Here is a 13,828-nt window from a genome sequence, read left to right on the forward strand (position 1 = left end):
AATTCTTCGAAATGAGTAAACTCCATTACATTGGTGTGAAAGTTGTGATATTTATTATATGATGAATTTAATTTTATATGATGTTTTCTTAAAAGTTATTCTAATGGATTTTCTAATTATTTTAAAAGAATGATTTGAAATTTTAATGATGGATTTTTCTTTAATGTTGTCAGAAATGTCATATGAATTATTTTAGGGTATGAACTTCGCAAGTTATGTATTTTATGATTATGAATGGAAAATGATTCTAAGTAGGAAATGCTAATCTTGAATTGAATATAATATGATTTGAAAGCCCATTGTATGTTGCATTGAGAGTCATAGGTACACTTGGCATGCCATTAAGTTGAGTAAAGTAAAGTTCGTAAATTCGTGTGCATTATGAAATGCACTGTTGGTGCAAATGTTATGAATGCACTTAGAGTGCATATGATGATGATGACGACACCGTTGTTGGTTAGTGTGCACATTCTGCCTGACTGACGAATATGAAATTAAGTTGTAAATATCAAAATAGATTATGAATCTGGAAATAAATTCTGAAATGTGAAAGTACTAGTTATGAGAATGAAATGTGAAAATGATTATAAAAATGAATATGAAAGTAAAAGATGAAAATGAAAAATAAAAGTTCTAGAATGTATCTGAATGAAAAAGAAGATGACATGGTTATTATGTATGATATTGATCATGGTTTTGACAAAATCATGAGATTATGATTTTCAGGTTTTCTAAGAGGGAAAAAAGGATTGAATAAATCGATTTGACATTTTATTATCATGATTCTTATGAATATGTGAGATATTGGTTTAATAGGTTTTAAAGATAAGGAAATGACTAATTAAAGTCGTTTTGTGAATTTATAAAGTTTCATACAAAGAAATATACAATTTTGATTTTATTAAATTGTTTTATATTTTATATAATCTAAATTTGCTTTTTAATGCCTCACTAAGTGCATACTTAGCGTGTGACGATTTGCACGCGTAGGTAAAGAAGAGGAAGTGATGTAAGTTGAGTTTGGTATTAATAAACAAATAATAATTACATGTATCAGTAATGACATCCTACTATTTTAAATTCTCTAAATGGCATGTATATGAATAAGAAATGTATGAGATATGCTACTGTGAATATAAATATGAATCTAAGTTTCGTGTTTTAGATAAAATTTATATTTTATTAGAATACATAAATATTATAAATTAGATAATTATTAGGTAGTTTGCTTTATGATATAAATCAGTATAGAACTGTCTAGTTATTGCCTGAAATTGATATTGATTTGGATGTTTAAATACTATATTATGATTTTGCGTGATTATATTAATTTATTGAAAGGATTAAATTGCATGAGTTTTAAAGGTTCAAATTTGTACAGGTTTTCAACTATAGAATGTTTGTAAATGTTATGTGACATCTTCGAATCGTATTTGGGTACATATACGGTTAAGGATGTTACATTTATTGGTATTAGAACTACAGATTTAGCCAATTCTAGGCATAAATTAAGTCTGTTTTGTGTTGAAAAAATGTATACATGCCACTAGGATGTCATTTTTACTAATATGATGTTTATACAATTCAATTGATGCCACTCCTTACTAATGAAAGTGAATAAGTGTAGTGTATGTATTAGATGCTTGAAACAGAGGGTTTGAGGTAAGTGACATAATAGAAGGTTTGAGAATAAACAAATAGTGGTTGTAACGTAGTTAATTATAATCCTCATATTCGAAATGGTTAAAGTAATGCACTAGTATGATAGAAAATGCAAAGATTAAAGAAACCCTCATTCATACATAAGTACTACATTGATTAGAGAAAGGGAAATTATGATAGAATATACCCTAAGAGATATGTTTGCGATTATCCCTTTAAGACATAGTGCGATGGTGAGTCGTATTAGTAGACAACAACTGTCTGTTATAGATTCAAAGTGTTGAGTTTTGATGGACTTGATAGAGTTAAATATCAGAGAATTTGGGGTAATTTTGGTATAGATTGGTTATCTACCCTCCATGCCTTAATGAATTATCAGTTAAACCGATTAATTTAAAGAACTCGAAAAGTTCTGATATGATTTTAGCAGTAACTGCCAAGAAGTTATTAATATAAGGTTGTTAAGTCTTCGTAATCAATGTGAATGATATGTAAATTTTCAAAGTTAGGTTGGAAGATATACCAATTGTTCGGGAGTATCCAGATATGGTTCAAGAAGAGTTACCTAGATTACCTCTAGATTGAGGTACAAAATATAAAATAGAGTTGTTACTAGGTGTTGCATTTATTTTTATAGCCTTGTATTGAATGGCTCCGACCGAGCCCAAAAAAATAAAGGCATAGTTATTAGAATTGTGAAGATTGGGTATTTACATGACCAAGTGTGTCATTTAGGACGTATCAGTGTTAATTGTGAAAAGGAAAGATGTCTATGTAATTACGTATGAATTATCGTCAGTCAAAATAAAATAATAGTGAAGAATAAGCATCCTCTTTTGATGATTGATGATATTTTGATCAGTTAAAAGGTGTATTGATGTTTGTTTATGTTGTAGAGTTATTTTTTAGCTTGTATGATGATTAAAATATTTGAAATCAAGCTATAATATGTTCGACCATGACCTAAGGTTTTGAAGAAGTTATGAATTGGTTAGGGGTTTAATTGTACAAGCCATAGTTGAATGATAAATTCTAAAGAATGTTTTTGATAATCAAGGTTTCTTGGGATTTGTTAGTTACTATTGAAGGTTTATAAAGAACTTTTAGAAGATTGTCTCCCCTCTAACCAAGTTATTGAGAAAAGTTATGTCATTCATTTGGACTGATAGGTGACAAGAAAATTTTGAGACATTAAAGAGAATACTGACGGAAGCCCCAGAGTCAATGTAATCCTATTTAGAAAATATTATGTGATTTATAGATATGTTTTTCATAATGGTTTGGGATGTGTACTATTGCAAGAAAAGAAGTTATTTCTTCTGCCTCATAGCTACTAAGAAACATGAAAGAAATTATCTTATTCATGATCTTGAGTTAGTAAGAGTTATTTTTCATTTCATAGATATAACGCCACTATCTATATGGTGGTTGATGTTATATCTATATTGATCTCAAAAGTATGTGTTAACTTAAAGGAATGAAAATAAAGGAAATTGATTAAATTTATTAAAGAACGATGATGTGCTTATCGACTACTACCAGAAAAGGCCAAAGTGATGATTGACACGATAAAGTTGAAAGTCAATTATGTTATGAGAGTTTGAATACGTGATTGCCTTTAAAGAAAGATGATGCTTTGATTGCGGGATTAAAGTTAAAGTCTATGTTGTTAGATTGAGTAAAGGATTGTCATATAAAAGATGAAAAGTGCTTGTCAAAGATAGAATAAGTGGAAAAGGTGAAATCAAAGATCTTGAAGTTAATTCTGATGGATGCTTAAATAAGCGAGGGAAGAATCAATATTAGTGCAGGCATGAAAAGAACAATCATTGAGTTTGTTTTTAAATGCATGTCATGTCAAAAAGTTAAAGCAGAGCATCAAGTACCTTTTGGATTATTGTAACTGATTTCCATCCCTTAGTAGGAAGGGGAACAAGTTACAATGGACTTTGTAATAGGTAAACATTGTCCAATATAATCTCAAAATATTTATCAGTTTACAAAAGTCATATTCAGATTTTTTTTTAAAAAAAAAACTAGATATGAAAAAGCAATGTTTTCATTTATCAATATCAAGTAGTACTGAAAATTCGAGGAAAAGTTTTTCTAAAGGGGAGGAGAATTATAATACCCTAAATTTGGTTAGTGACCAAAGCATAAATTTTAAAAGTTTAGTAACCAAAGTATAAAATTAGGAAAAGTTCAAAGACCAAAGTGTAAGTTTTAAAAGTTATGTATTTTATCACCGTAAATGAATAGTTCCCACATGAATTATGTTTTCATGGGAATCATACTTTTGATCCAGAATTTTTGTTAAAAACTATAAAGTATTAAAGTCCAGTAAAAGTCCGGATAATCGGATCGAATCAAAAGTTCGAGAAATTTTGAAGGGTGATAAATTAAGGTTGAAAATATTATTTCCATAATTTAAAAGGAAGGAAAACAAAATGGAGTATTGGATTTGAGAATTATTTTCTATGTTCAATATGGAGCGTTGGATGAAAATGGCAAGATTGGAATTTTTGGAAAAGTGCATGGGTAAAGTTGTAATAGGTAAATTAATTTTTTCATCTTTGATTTTGGAAGATGATACTTAACATGTGACAAGGTATGGTTTTAATTATTAAGTTTCATTAACGGTATAATTTTCATTTTTCATTAAATGAATTTGTAATTCTTTTAAGTTAAATAAATTACAAACGTTCATAAAATTAAACTATAATTTTCATGAATTTGTGTTCTTCATCAAGCCATGGACGTGAGTTTTAAGGTATGGAGAAAAAATATTTTCATTTTAAGTAATTTCCTTAAGTTTTTGGATTAAAGCGTTAAATATAAAATTGTTCTATTCGAAATGCTCTATCATTTGGTACCAACTATGCATGCTAATGCTAATCTTCCTTGAAATACTTAGTTCCTAAATTTGGTGAATGAAGGGGATGTTAGGGTTTTGTGATTTGATGATAGATTTTGATGTAATTATTGAGTTATTGGGTTAGAATTAAATGCTTGAATTTTTTATTACGTAAATTGAAGCCTTAATTTAAGTTAAATGGCAAGGGACCATTTTGAGCAAAATGGAAAAGTTAAGATGAATTCAAAAAGAATTCATAATTAGTGGTTAAAATGTGAAGTTTGAAAATATTATGTGCCTTGGTGATGAATATGTACAAAAAGGGACTTGAATCATTATTTTAAAGCTTTGAGTTCAACATTTATGTTGTGAGAAGATATTAGTATCGGATGAGTACCAGAAGATTTCTAGAAATTTATTTTTCTATTGTATGCCTATGTTAGTAAGATTTTAACATGTGGTTTGAAATGTATATGCTTTGTAAATGGTGTCCATTTAGATTATGATTTAATTCAATATCAAGCAATATTAAATATAAGGATAAGCTTAAGGATTAATGTGAATTACTAAGTAAGGTTTACAAGCTAAGGACACCAAGTGAGTGCATATTTAATTCGTATTTATGCTATCGTACAAACATTGGCTTATGGTGAGCCAGTGACAGAGTTACTATGGTAAGAAGTAACTCCTAAATGTTATGTAATTGTGTAATTCATGCATATATGTTCATTTGGTAAGCTAATAGAATTAGTGAATAAGCTAAGGATGCAAGCTAGTGAAATTCGCCTATACTTGTGATTTAAACAGTAAGTTTAGAAAATCACCATAAATTCTGAAGAAATTATTAAAGAATTATTTTTATAACGTTGGATTTATATATCAATCTAGTTTTGTTGAAAAAAAAGGATACTTATTTCGAAAAGAAGAAAAAAGATACAATTTTTAATCTAGAATATGTTAAAAAATAGGGTAGCAGATTATGCTCAAAATAGATTATGTAAATCAGATTTTAAAATTTACTATAAACTGTACAAGTTTAGAAAGAGTTCCTTATATGGTTAGATTCTTATTCGAGTCTATTTTCTAGTGGTATAAACGTAAAAAATTTAAGTGTGTATATTAAAATAAAATAATATTTCTTTGAGGGTAGCACATACTACCAATATAGGAGATTTGTTATAAATTGTGTTTTTACGCTACTCTTATGTTATATATTATTATAAATCTTTGAAATGAGTCAACTTTAATACATTGATGTGAATGTTGTGATATTTATCATATGATGAATATAATTTTTTGTTTAATATTTTTTGAATAGATATTAGAATGAATTTTCTAGTTAATTTTAAAAGAATTATCTGAAGTTTTAATGATGTAATATTTCTTTCATGGTTTTAGAAATGACATCTGAATTATTTTAGGGTATAAACCACCCAAGTTATGAATTTTATGACGATGAATAGAAAATGATTCTAATTTGGAAATGTTGATTTTGAATTGAATATAATATGATTTGAAACCCATTGTATGTTGCATTGAGAGAATAGGTACACTTGGCATGCCATTAAGTACAGTCAAGTTTGTACATTCGAGTACATTATGAAAGGCACCGTTGGTGCAAATGATGAAAGACACCATTGGTGCAAATGTTATCAATGCACTTGGAATGCATATGATGATGATGGCACTATTGGTGCTTAGTGCGCACATTTTGTTTGACTCATGTACTTTTCATTTTCATAAATATAAATTGGGCTATGAATATGAAATTAAGTTGTAAATCTGAAAATAAATTATGAATATGGAAATAAGTTCTAAATCTGAAAATGAATTCTGAAATGTGAAAGTATTTGTTATGAAAATGAAATGTGAAAATGAATATGGAAGTAAAAGTTGAAAATGAAATGTGAAATTTCTAAAATGTATTTGAATGAAAAAGAATGTGACATGGTTGTTATGTTTGATATTGACTATCATGGTTTTGACAAGATCATTAGATGATGATTTCCAGGTTTTCGAATGAGGGTAAAGTGGCTTGAATAAATGGATTTGACATTTTATTATCATGATTCTTATGGATATGTGGGATATTGGTTTTTATAGGATTTAAAGGTTAGGAATTACTGATTAAAGTTTATTTGTAAATTTTGAAATGTTTTATATAAAAAATATATTGTTTTGATTTTATTAAATTGGTTTATATTATATATCATTTTTGTTTGTTTTTAATGCCTCACTAAGTGCATATTTAGAGTGTGATGAATTTCATGCGTAGGTAAAGAAGAGTAAGTGAAGGAGTTGAGTTTGGTATCAACCAACAAAGAATAATTACAGGTATTAGTAATTGTAATGCCTCTATTTCTAGTTTAGAAGTTTCAGGTAAAACCCGAATGTGTTTAATTGGACTAAGGATATCATTTAGGAGTTTTGGGTCAATGTATAATTGTTTTGGTTTGGGCTTGATGCAAATAAGGCCTAAAGTAGTATTTTTAAAGTGTGTATCAAATGAAGAGAACTAAGTGTGCAATTTACCATTGAAATGTTTCAAAGGATGATCCCCCTTAATGGTTGATAAAGTCACAGTAGAGAGGGAAAAAAAAGGGAAATAGCTCTTTCATTCTCTTTTTCTTCACCCTTTGTCCTCTTCCCAATCCAATTTATCTTCTATCTTGTTTTCTTCATCTCTTAAAAGGTGAAAGCTTTATTGGTGTGTAACCTAGATCCGAAATTGAGAGGGCAAGTTTTAGAATCATCTCCTCTATATCTTCAAAATGAGCTCTTGACCTTAGAGTTTGGCCATGGTGGCCATGGAAGTGGTTTAGTGGGGATTTTAGGTTTGAGGGCTCTTGGATACTCCAAATTTGTCCCAAAGAGCTTCAAATCACGTTTTTACTTCCTCAAGGACTTAAAGTAAGTTAGGTATTCTTTTATTTTCTTTTGGTTTAGTAAGAGAAATGGGTAAAAGCTCAAAAGTGAAGGACAAGAAGAAAGTGAACTTTGGTTAAGCTAGAGGTCATTTTGCAACTCTTAGGTAAAAGGTAAAACATTTCTAACCATTCTATACTTCATGTAGATCAAAATGTTTTTGATGCATGTTTTGTGTATGAGCCTTTGTGTTCACTTGGGTGGGAGTTTAAAGCATGAAATCAGGATTAATTTTTTCATGAAAAAAATAGATGTTCTATAGAGATCCAATATCAGAACTCTCCCACTGACCTGATGGAGTTTTCATTCTGAGAGTTTGACTTAATCCTTGGGATGAATTAGCTAATTAAACCTAAAGAGAGTTTGAGGTATAGAGTGAGGCAACTCAAACTGCATAAACCTGATGGTACCAAAGTCTTGATGGTGAGCAAGGATATTATTTACGTCTCGAGGGTGATTTAATCCTTAGAGGCTCACAAGTTAATAAGCACAGGTTGTGAGGCATTATTAGCTCATGTCATCTATACTCGTATTCCTTGTATGAATCTAGAGGTGATCTTACAATGAGGGACTTTTCAGATTTCTTCCTGGAAGAATTATCGGGCCTACCACCTAATAGAGAACTTGAGTTGGGATTGACGTTATGTCAGATTAAGATATGGTATCTATTGCCCCCTATCGCATAGCACCAACAGAGTTGAAGGAACTTAAAACCAAAATTCAAGAACTTATAGAGCGAGGATTCATCCACCCCAGTGTCTCACCATGGGGAGCATCAGTGTTTTTTGTAAAGAAGAAAGAAGACTCAATGAGATTGTGTATTCACTATTGCCAGTTGAATAAGCTAACCGTAAAGAACTGATATTTTCTTCAGAGAATCGACGATCTGTTTGATCAGCTCAAGGGATCTAGTGTTCTCAAAAATTGATTTGAGGTCGGGATATTATAAGTTGATGTTTTAGGAGGTCGATATAGAAAATATTTCATGCAAAACATGATATGGTCAATACAATTTCTTAGTAATGTCATTCGGTCTCACTAATACCCCAACAGTGTTCATGGACTTGATGAACTGGATCTTCTATCAGTACTTAAACCAATTTGTAGTAGTGTTTATTGACAACGTCTTTATGTACTCACGTTTCGAGGAAGAACACGATTACCACTTTTGTATCATTTTGCAGATTATGAGAGGGCTTCAATTGTATGCCAAGTCCATAAAGTGTGAGTTTTGGCTTTTAATGGTGTCATTCTTGGGTCATGTTGTGGCCACTAAGGGTATTCAGGTATATCCGCAAAAGATTTAAGTTGTAGTCAAGTGGGATCCGTCAAAGAATGTATCAGAGGTGCATAATTTTCTAGGAGTTGATGGTTACTATCGATAATTTGTAAAGGGGTTTTCCAGGAATGTTGTTCCGATGAAAAAGTTGTTACAAAAAGGATTCCAATTAATTTGGGACGACAAGAGTCAGCAGAGCTTTGAGATATTAAAGGAAATTTTGACTCAAGCACCAGTGTTGATACAACCAAAATCATGCAAGGACTACATCATGTTTAGTGAAAATTCACTAAACAGTTTAGGTTGAGTGTTAATGAAAGAGGGTAAGGTAGTTGTATATGCATCTTGACAACTCAAATTGCATGAGAGTAACTACCCTACTCATGATTTGGAGTAAGCATTTATGGTTTTCACCTTGAAGATTTGGAGGCACTATATCTTCATAGATAAGTTATACATCTTCATTGACCACAAGATTTTGAAATACTTACTCTCACAAAAGGAATTTAATTTGAGGCAATGACATTGGATAGAATTACTCAAGGATTATGACTATGTGATCGACTCTCACACGAGTAAAGCTAATGTAGTAAATGATGATCTGAGTTAGAAGACAATGTCTGATCTTCGAGACTTACTTTCATGTTTGAGTTTGACTACTAATGGGGGGCTATTAGCTAAGTTACAAGTTGAGCTCAAGTTAGTTAAGGAAGAAAAGGAACTTCAGAGGATCAACACCCGTTTAATGACCAAGGTTGAACAAATCCGTCGAGGTGAAGCACCGGGTTTTCAGTTAAAGGATGTCGATGTGTTGTAATATCAAGGACAATTGTGTGTTACATTAGACAGTGAGTTAAGTGATAAGATCCTTGGGGAGATGCACTGTAGTTTGTTTTTAATCCATCTGAGAGGAAACAAGATGTACTAAGATCTTCGTCAATTATACTGGTGACTGGAATAAAAAAGGAAATATATGAATTCATTTCTAAATGTGTAGTGTGTCATCAAGTGAAAGCGAAATATCAGGTTCTATCGGGGTTACTCCATCCCATTCAAATTCGTCAGTAGAATTGGTATATGATAACATGGATTTTTTGACTAGGTTACCTATGACGTGAATGAAGAACGATGCCATTTTAGTGGTGGTCAATAGACTGACCAAGTTTGCTCACTTCCTACCTGTTTATATGGACTTTACCTTCGAGAGGTTAACTAGGTTGTATATTCAGGAGATAATAAGACTACATGGGGTTCTATCATCGATCATCTCTGACTGAGATCTGTATTTTACTTCGAGGTTCTAAAAGGTGCTTCATGAGTCTTTGGGTACCCGACTACATTATAGCACTGCCTTTCATCTTCCGTTGGTTGAGTTTACCTAAAACAATAGCTACCAGTCAATCATTCAAACGAATCCTTATGAAGTCTTGTATGGGAGGAAATGTATGACGCATTTGTATTGGATAAACTCAGTGAAAGGAAACTAGTTGGACCTGATTTGATCAGTGAGACGAAAGAGAAGGTTCGACTGAAAGAACCATTGATCATCAAAGATCGTATATAGATTTGAAATGCAAGTACATAGAGTTTGAGATCCATGACAAAGTTTTCCTTAAGGTGTCACCTTGGAAAGGAGTGCTTCGGTTTGGACGGAAAGGGAAATTGCCTCCGTGTTGGAACCTATGAGATTCTTTAGAGAGTCAGACTCGTAGCCTACCGGTTGGCCTTACCACTGAAAATGAAGCTCATCAATAATTTTTTCCACGTGTCATACTTAGGAGGTATCGTTCGGACCTGTCCCATGTTATCAATTGGATAAAATTAAAATAAGCCAAGATATGACCAATGAAAAGGAACCAATAAGGATAAAGGAACATGAAGTCAATGAGAAACATGAAAATCCCCTTGGCGAAGGCTTTGTGGAGGAATCATTGGGTTGAAGAAGCTATGTAGAAGACCGAAGAAGAAATGTAACTATAATTTTTGTAACTGTTCTACTTAGGTAAATTTAGAGGATGACGTTTCTTTTAAGGAGTGAAGAGTTGTAACACCCTAATTTATGGGTTAGTAGTTTCGAGTAAAACCCTTAATGGTTGATGAAGTCATGACAGATAGGGAAACAAAAATACATAAGTAACTTTTTCATTTTCATTTTCATTTTCTTCACCCTTTGTCCTCTTCCCAACCTAATTTCTCTTCTCTCTCCTTCTCTTACTCTTTTCAAAGGTGAAACTCTACTAGTTTCCATCCTAGGTCCAAAATTGAGAAGGTATATTTCAGAATCATCTCCTTTAGAGCTTGAAAATGAACGTTCAAACTTAAAGTTTAGCCATGGTGGCCATTGAAGTATTTAGTGGGTGTTTTAGGTTCTAGGGCTCTTGGGTACTCCAAATCTATCCCAAATAGATTAAAATCATGTTTTTAATTCCTTAAGGCCTTAGAGTAATTTAGTAATCCTTTTCTTTTCTTTTGGTTTAATGAGAGAAGTGGGTGAAAGCTCAAAAGTGAAGAACAAGGAGAATATAAACTTTGGTTGAGGTTTTTTTACAACTGATAGGTGAAATGTAACAAATTTCTAACCTTTCTATGCTGCTTATAGATCAAAATGTTAAGCTTTGATGCATGTTGATGGATGAGACTTTGTGTGCACTTGGGTGGGGATTTAATGCATAAAATCAGGATTTACTGTTATTTATACTCAAAGTGATGACCTTTTATGCTCCTTGCATGTTATGTAAGTCTTAAACACCAAATGGAGACGTTAGGGATACCTTAGGAGTGGGTTGGGAGTGTTTTTATGAGAGAAAATAGAGGTTTTACGTCAAGAGTATTGATACTGTAAGAACAGTACCAATATTGTTCTTCGTGGGATGCTAAAATTTGAATAAATTGAAAGAGTATCGATACTCATTAAGGGAGTATCAATATTGTTCGTATGGTATTGATACTCAGTAATGAGTATTGATACTCGAGGTAACATTTTGTATTTTAGTGTACTATTTTGGTACCGATACTTAGAGGGTATCGATACAAGGGGTAGTATCGATACTCCACATAGGGGTATTGATACTGGAATATTTTATGAAGCACCAAATGTAAAAATGATATCGATACCCAGGGGAGTATCGATACCAAAGAGGATGTGTATCAATACCCAGGTGAGTATCGATGCCCACGTTAAAACATGGGAAAATTTTATAGCTGGGTGAAAAAGGTGAGTTGGTTCTTTCAAGGTGGTGTACTCTTCCATGAGAATTAAAGTGTTAACCATAATTAAATATGTGATAACATAAGATCTTTATAAGGTTAGGTTCCATAAGACTTTTGCATTTGTTTGATGCTCGGGAAATGAAGAGGACACTAGAGTTAATTAACGATACTAGCAAAATTGTGTAAGAATTGTCCCGAAAATTCCAAAAAAGTGATTAGGCACTCTAATTCTAGTTGGATGTTGTGTTGATTCTATGTGAATCTGTTGCAATGTGTAAGTGTTATAAATTAAACGCAAAGATGTGCCAGTATACACAGTCATGCAAGTAATACAGTACTGAGTGGGTATCATCTTCTTAGGGATTGGTGGAATTTAAAGTGAAATTATTGCTCAATCAATCTTCTATTGGGGTAATGATTGGGTTTCCTATGGCAATTAATATTCTATTTCTAGAATGATTTATGTGTTTTATGAGTATGTTGCGCGACAGGATTTTCTGCTGGTGCTCTATGATATCTCTAGTAAGGAACCTGACAAAGAAAATGTTGCGGAAATTAAAATAAAAAAAACAATTAGCAAAGCAATATTTAAATAAAAAAATCCAACCATTCATTAACATAAAATAAAAATTGTTCAATGCAAACCTATGCCAAATAAGATTAGTCCATGGCGGGGATAAGTTCAACCTTCATCATCGTTTAAGTACAAACCCACTAAAAAGATAGAAACACACGAAAGAAGAAGACTCCTAATATGAGCTATTTTAGTGACTTAGAAACACCACCTTGAACCGCCTTAGCAAGCTAGCCTCTCTCAAGGCCCTAGATGCTACCCCTTTGAAGCTCGGCTATAGAGGACACCACGAAAGGAAGATGAAAGGAATAAAAATGGAAATTAATTGAATGCTTTATTTTTCCTTTTCTTTCCTCCTCTTATCTTATTCTCTCTTCTTTTATTTATAGTCAAAAACAAAACTCTCTAACTACCAATAATGTCTCTAACTACCAAGTTATTTCTCTTAAATTCAAAAAAAAATCTTTAACTCCCTCGCTCTTCAATTCTCATAAATTCCATAACTTCTCCTTAATAATGACATGTCCTTATTTCTTAAAAATGGACTATTCCCTTCACATGTGTTGGCTGGATGGGCTGACAGTGGGATTTACGTTTAGACGGGACAACACCATAAAATATCTTTAGATTTTTTTTCTTTTTCTGCACCCAAGAACGATATCCAAAATGCTATGGCATTTTTCTATCTTCTTCAGCTTCAGAATGGTACGAAAAATGTTTTTTCTTTAACTTTCGCTACCTACACATTATCAAGAAAACACACTCTTTCCCATTAAGCAGTACCAATTATTCAACTCCCAAGCTCTTCAATTCTCATAATTCCCTAAATTCTCCTTAATAATAGGATATCCTTATCTCTTAAAAATGGACTATTCCCTTCACATGTGTTGGTTGGACTGACTGACAGGTTGGATTTACGTTTAGGCTGGACAACACAATAAAATATTTTTAGATTTTTTTTATTTTTCTGCACCCAAGAACGATATCCAAAATGCTATGACATTTTTCTATCTTTGTCAGCTTCAAAATGCAATGGAAATTTTTTCCTTTAGCTTACATTACCTGCACATCATCAAGAAACACAACCTTTCCCATTAAGCATTACCAGTTTTATCATTAAAATGTTGTAGCAAAAACATCTACACCAAATGAAACTATATGGTTTTAAATGCAACTATATGAAATGAAATGAAATTTTAAACAACCAACGACCTAAGTAAAAAAGGCATGAAATATAGCCTTTTTATGTCACTCCCCTAAACTTAAGTTGTTGGTTATCCTCAAGAAATGATTGTGATTAGAACAAAATAATGCTATGGCAAAG

This window comes from Hibiscus syriacus, unplaced genomic scaffold (assembly GCF_006381635.1).
Source record: "Hibiscus syriacus cultivar Baekdansim isolate YM2019G1 unplaced genomic scaffold, ASM638163v2 tig00110744_pilon, whole genome shotgun sequence".
Classification (NCBI taxonomy): domain Eukaryota; kingdom Viridiplantae; phylum Streptophyta; class Magnoliopsida; order Malvales; family Malvaceae; genus Hibiscus; species Hibiscus syriacus.